Here is a 7,149-nt window from a genome sequence, read left to right on the forward strand (position 1 = left end):
ACGGTAGAGCAATTAACACCTTTAAACAATAGCGCACGTGCCGCGTTTCCAGACCGGTGGGTGGAGGGACGGTGGTTTGTAACATCATTTTTATGAACCCAATAAAAGCTTTGTTCAAATCACTGTGTACACTAATATTACAATCATTTTGCAAAACTCAGAATTTGATTATTCGAGTTTTGCAAACTTCATCCAATATACATGCAAAAACATAAGATACACAATTTTATTGTAACCAAAAACAACATTTATTGTTTTTCTTTTGTAAAAAAAATAAAAATAATGTAGCAACACCCTAAAAATCAGACCGAAACCTTAAAATGTCACAAGGGAACCATTTCTGGATACGGTTGGTTTTGTTGCATGTACATCGTTAGTATAATAAAATTAGGTCGTATATACAACACTGTCAATGTTGATGATGTCGCTGTCTTTTATCATACTCTGAGCTCTGCATGTCATCTCCCAGCCTTCCTCTTTCCATCCACCAACAGTAATATTGAATAAAAATGCAGAAAGGTCTGCAGTATATTGTCTTTTCAAAGTACATATATCATATAATTTATTGCAGTACAAGGCCTCGGCCCATCGTACAATTCAATGAAAGACGAATACAAAGACGAAGAATTGAATCGTACGATGGGCGAGGCCTTGTACTTTTCAAAGTACAGTACTGTATGTAAAACCAACAAAAACTTTCTCAGTTTGTTTTCTCAATTATAAATCGCATAATCTCATTCTGTCTTCAATTGCATTTTGAATGTCAACTCAGACCCCCTTATATGGCGTTATGATAACCTAGCACCGGTAGTGAGATATAATCTCGATATCATTATATGCTATCACATTTTTACGTATTCAGAAACCACAAAGCATTTTAAAATACATACAATATCAGCGGATGTTTATAATTATTACAAAATGCGTTAACTAATGTTACAAAACGCGTTTTATTACAAAACGCTGATACCCTTATTACAAATCGCGTAAACAATAATTTATTACAAAATGCTGATACCCTTATTACAAAATGCGTAGACCATTTTATTACAAAATGCTGATACCCTTATTACATTTTGCGTAAGTTGTTACAAAATGCGTCGTATTACAAAATGCCGCAGTACAGACCACAAATATACAGTAATGGTTTGTTTACATGAGCGTGAATATAAATTAAAATATTAAAACCGTAACTTTACAGATAGCACGTCAATTGTGATTTGTACAAAGATTATAATCAACCACAAAACAAACTGAAGTACTTGTGGTCCACGTCTAAGTCACTCCCCGCCCAAATTCTCCCGGTTTGCAATGTTATTTTTACAGCGCTCGTGACAGTATGTCGCATATGGGGCCCGTTGTCTTTCACGTGGGAAATTTTCAGATTTTCGTAAATTTTGATGATTTTCTTGGACTCATTGATAACTTGAATACAGACTCCGCCCTGACCATTAAGGTGTTTTTATGGGCGTTGGCGAGAGGAAAGCCAAAATAAACAGGCTCGGCAAGCCTCGCCCGATATTTTTTTGCTTTCCTCTCGCCCTTGCCTATAAATAAACAATAATGGTAAGGGCGTCGTCCATTATTTCTATGATAGACCAAATATTTCACCGGATAAAGAAATCGACAACGACTTCAGAACATATTTCACCACATGATAGTCATATTTAATATCAAATATCATCGGATGAATCGTTTGTGATTACGGTGTTTTCCTTAGGAAGTTCATTGTTAACTATGTACCGTCCATGGAGCCCTCGATGCTTTAACCTTGAGTACCATACTAGGGGGTCTAGCTGCATCGTCGGTTACGCCCTATGACCACATTCATGCCAACTCTAAATTGACGCCATCAGTTGATGGCGCTGGATCAAAGGTCGATCATTCAACCATCACTTTTCTATCATTTGTCCACAAACAATAATATTCAATGTTAAAATCTATTTTATCCCCTGCAAACGCTGTCAATGCTGGACAAGGCCCCACATCACTGGTAGTGATGCTGTGCCCCGGCCAGCTACAACACCAGCAAAATTAAGGAATACCCAACTCACGTCTTTGTGGGAGAAATGGGCCATCAAATGGGTGACCATTTAATGAGAAGTAAAATACATCAAACATGCCACTAATTGATGACACGCAAACATAATACAAAACGTGTGACCTTACAATAACTAACCTACTTACACTTGTGATAAAATTAAAGTTGCAAAGATGAGATACATCAATTAGGCCACAAATTGGTAACCAATAAACTGACACGCAAACAAATTTCCTCACTATGATTAACATGCTGATAACTGTGGGCACAAAATGGGTGACCACCCTTACCGAAATGACACCCATTTACATTGTGTTTCTTACTTGTAAGAAACATGTGTCATATACATGCTACCTACAGGTTTCAAAACATGTGTCTGACCATATTGATTTAACTTTTCGTTATGTATTGACAACATGAACAATACATGTTAGAAGCATGTATGGCTTGAAATCCAGGCAGCTACACCCAAAATCTGTGCTGTTCAATGCAACATGTTTGTCACATGAACACAACACCTCTCTGACATGTTGGCAATCAAGAATCTATCCTCTTCCATGAACGTCCCTCAAGGGCACAAGAGGTCCTGGAAAATCTTTCCCGGAGAGCACAGGATTAGATTTTCTGGATCTCTTCTGGAAAGATTAACAGGTAAGCTGCCACTCGGCCTGGCAATTAGCTGCGTCTCTGCTGGGTAGATTTCCTAATGCTGTGCTTTATAAAATCAACCTACCTTCTGCACTCTGAATTATAGTCACCCCAACAACTTGAAACTTTTTTATCACTGCTGCTGAGAAACTGCCATCACCTTACCACTTCAGAACACTCTTCTGCACAAACAAAAATAATGCGAGAGAGCTAAAAATTTGGTAGGAATTAAATTTAATCCACCAGACTTTAAAAGCCGATCAACATAATCAACATCAAACTGTTAAGTTGAAAAAATGTTCAAGTGTCCATAAAGTCAAGAACTTCATATTGCCATGACCATGAGCTCTGTTTAAAAGTGTAAGCTGTGATTGTCTGTTATGGTTTCAGTTATTGCTTGACCTGTCATCTTGAGGTTGTCCTATGCATAAGCTGGAAAAAATAAAAAACATCAAGTAAGATATAAAGCTTATTAAGTTTATAACAAAAATATGTAAAATGTTAGAATTGCTAAAAGCTGACAATTTTGACTCTTTTAACAGCTATTAAACATTGAAGAATGAAATTTGCATGTAGTCAGAAAATAAAGAAACTATTATACCCTCAATTTGCGAATGATCCAATGTGATTTGTTGTACAAGTATAAATCTGTTCATATTGCAAATACCTTCAAACTAGTATATCCATAGACAGTAGAATCAATGACATAAAACAAAATTTATTTTTTCAGATGATTTATCCGCGGGGAAAAAATTTAATTTCCCTCTTTATTAAGTCAATGAATCTTTAAAGTTATTCATGTACGGAATAAGACAGAAACGTTGCCATAAAAATTGATCTGTACTTGATCTTAAAGTATATATGCCAGAACATTTTATCCAAGTATGTTATTACCTCATTTAAACTTCATGAGTCAATATTGTATGATTTGCAAATTTTAAGGTTCAAGCGAAGTAAATGTTTATTGGTATAATTCAATTAAAATTATACACAGTCTACTATGTAACGTCCACTCATTTGGTTTGAGTACACTTCATTGCATATGTACATGAACGTTCTCAAGTCAAATTGGAACGCAGCATAGGAAAAAGGTAGGTTTTTGTATTAAAGGCGAGTTCACCAAAGAAGATTTTTAATATTTGTTTTTGGTCACTTATTCAAGAATTGCCATTTTTGCCATTTAGAACTTGATAATTTTTACAAAAATGGATAAAAATAGTGGCCGAAGTTGCATTCTTGGGCTTCATCAACTAAATTTATTTTGAATGATGAGAAAAATAGACCAAGCATGGCGCTTTCATCAAATGATATGGCAGGGTGCATCTTCTGATTGGTATGGCATTGTCCACTCTCTCACATTCATGCAAGGCTGTGAGTATTTGCATAGTAAATGTGGTAAATGAAATGAAAAGTGACCCAGCAGGGACTTGCACAGAAGCCGCCAACTTAGGAATTGACTTTTTGGTAATGAGGATCAGTCATACAAATGATGCAGCCAGAGAAATGCAATTTTGGGGGTTAAAAGTTGTGACTCACCCCAATATACAAATAATAAACAAAATAATTAAAAATAATCGTATAGTGGGGTGAGTCACAATTTCAAATAAAAAAAATTCACAATAGTTATGTAAATACACAAAGCCTGGTGTAAACGTTACTGACAATGCCATACCCATTGGAAGATGGTCCCTGCCATATGACCTGATGAAAGCACCAATCTTGGCAGCTTTTCCCATGATGAAGCCCTATAATGCAACTTCTGCCACAGAGTTTATCTTATTTGTAAAAATCTGCGCAAGTTATAAATGGCTTTTCCGGAATAATTGACCTTCAAGCGAGAACATATGTAAATATCACCCCTGGAAAACTCCCTCTTTAAGCCAAGCTCGAGTTTCACAGACTCACTGAGAGTACTATTCATTTAGGAATCCTAAGGTTGAATTTTACTTACCATTTAATGCTTCAAGGTTATGGGTCAGTCTTTGATACCCAGCTCGTAGTTGTTTACTTTTGTGAAACAAAGCTCTGTTTAAGAAAAAAGTGAAGTACATTATTATAAACACATGATTAGTAATAGTGCCATTTGATGTTTATATTCTGCTCCCCACAGAATCCTTAAAAGTACTGTGCATTGTTTGAAAACATGTCCTTCGCATGTGTAATCACGATTGTTACTGTTGATAAATGAAATCTGTCCAGTTATACATTAGTATACTGAAATAATCTGCTTGATCTAATGAAATATTTCGTCTACAAAATAAAACCTATCATCTGTGCTCTCGCTGTCGCTCATAATGTTCATAAATTGAGAACAAATATAAAAATTTACGGGAAAAAGTAAATGCATGATTGGCCACTTACAATTTTGTTATTTTTGTAGCCTGATTTATTGTTAAGTTTATGAATTCTCAGGAAATATTCTGTCATATCTTGTCTTTCAAAAACTACTCTGCCCCTATCATCAGCCTTTGATCGACACACATGGTGATAGCACAGCCCCTCTACTGTGGTGATAGCCAGCTTTGGAATTTGACTTTGCCTGCATGAGCAGTGAAGTCATGCCAAGTGAATAATTATCAAATTTCAAAGCAATCGGATTTACGGTTTCAGAGGAGAAGGCAATTGTTGACGGACGACAGATGGACAGATGACAACTGAGAAAGTAGCCTGTTTGATAAGCATTGAATTCAGGCAGCAGAGCAAAAAAATAAGAGAAATTGCTAAAAACACAGAAAAATAAATATCACGACAATTTTAATAAATCTGACAGAGGTCAACCTAAGGATCGTGAATATAAATTTTCAAAACAAAATGATTTTTTGACCAAAAACGCTAAAAATTGCCCCAAGTTACAACCATAGAAAAATTAACCACAATTCTTGGCTTGGCTGTCTGACTGAATTCAATTTTGCCAATGCATTTTATAACAACACAGAAATACAAATGATTTAGCAACAGTAGCCCTGCGTACAGGTCTGTGTGTTCTCGGCGTTATACAGCTTCCACCACAGCCTTGCAATGGTCTATGGAGATAACTGGGGCTGATCCAGACCGCAACGAAAACACGGTCTTTTTTGCCGAAATTCTGCTCTATTGGGGCAAAATCCTTTCCCTGCCTACCTTTACCGCCTAACCGACCCAAGAAAAGATGCGATAAACTTCTCCTAACGTCCAAAGCCGTTCGTTTTCTGAAACATAACGTACTCGACAGGTTGTTTACCACTTTGCCCATGGAGGTCGCCATTACGATGCTGAAGTTATTTTCGTATTCGTTTTCGTATTCGTATTCGTATTCGTATTCGTATTGGAGTCACTGACAAAATTTTTTATTTTTAGTCCAAATTTCGTACGTTTTATATAAAACTTCTGTCTTTACAGAACTTTAAGTGCTTTTTACTCCTATATAGTAAAATCTTTATATGACAATATATCAATACTTAAATATTTGAGAATGTAAGTTGAAAAAGATCCAATCTTTTTAGGCCCTAGATTGAAAGATATCGTTGCTATCATTAGAGGAGAGATTTTAAAAACAAACGGCCAGTACACAGGCGCCCCTTAGCTGGTTAGTCTGCTAAATAGATAGATTTTTGGCTCGATCTATCGATCCCGTAGTCGATATGCCCGCCATTGTAACCTAAATACTCACTTGGTTACAGTGGCGGGCATATTGACCACGGGATCGATAGATCGAGCCGAAAATCGAACTATTTAGCAGACTACCAAGCTAAGGAGCGCCTGTGGGCCAGTGGTAGTCTTTGGAGGAAAGATTTTTTAAACAAACATCATTTTCGTATTCGTATTCGTATTCGTTTTCGTATTAACTTCTATCACAACAACCAACTTCAACATTCTGTTGACATCATTCATATCGATAATGGAAATTTAGCTGACCCGCCAGCTGTGATATCGCAGCGGTACTTGTGGCGTGTATCTAACGCGCTCGGGTCATTGGGGACTGTGGCGATGACCTCAATGACCCGAGCGCGTTCGATACACGCCATAAGTACCGCTGCGATATCACAGCTATGTAATGTATTGTATTGTTATTATAATTTATTTCAGGTCTACGTAGAGCCATATCAAAATCAAGTAAAATACTTGCAATACAAATTGCAAATGGATATGATTATTCTAAAGTGAGTCCAAAAGGATGACCGGATATAACAATTTTCACATTTTTTTAGTTAGATGGTTGTCCTGGACAAGTCCCCCGTTCATCATAGCTTTCAACAGTCATCCGTTTTGCAGCTCCTCACAAAAATCTGCCCTCCCCGCAAAATAATGGGGCAGCTCCTTTGCACAACAACTGCCTTACCATCGTCCGCTCTCACGAGTCCCATTAGGCCTACTTGGCACTAGCTGTGATATTGCAGCGGTACTTGTGGCGTATATCGAACGCGATCGGGTCATTGGGGTCATTGCCACGATGACCCCAATGACCCGATCGCGTTCGATAT

At 37.1% G+C, this 7,149-nt stretch overlaps 1 long non-coding RNA gene across 1 annotated transcript; it reads right to left on the reverse strand.

Moving 5' to 3' along the window:
* Positions 1 to 2,906: 2,906 nt before the first annotated feature.
* LOC139126339 (uncharacterized) lies at positions 2,907 to 4,730 on the reverse strand. Its single transcript, XR_011550541.1, has 2 exons — positions 4,641 to 4,730; positions 2,907 to 3,121 (listed from the first exon to the last, which is right to left on the reverse strand). It is a non-coding gene; the product is annotated as an uncharacterized lncRNA (long non-coding RNA).
* Between the last annotated feature and the right edge of the window lie 2,419 nt (positions 4,731 to 7,149).

The sequence above is a fragment of the Ptychodera flava genome (genome assembly GCF_041260155.1).
Source record: "Ptychodera flava strain L36383 chromosome 3 unlocalized genomic scaffold, AS_Pfla_20210202 Scaffold_27__1_contigs__length_13241970_pilon, whole genome shotgun sequence".
Classification (NCBI taxonomy): Eukaryota; Metazoa; Hemichordata; class Enteropneusta; family Ptychoderidae; genus Ptychodera; species Ptychodera flava.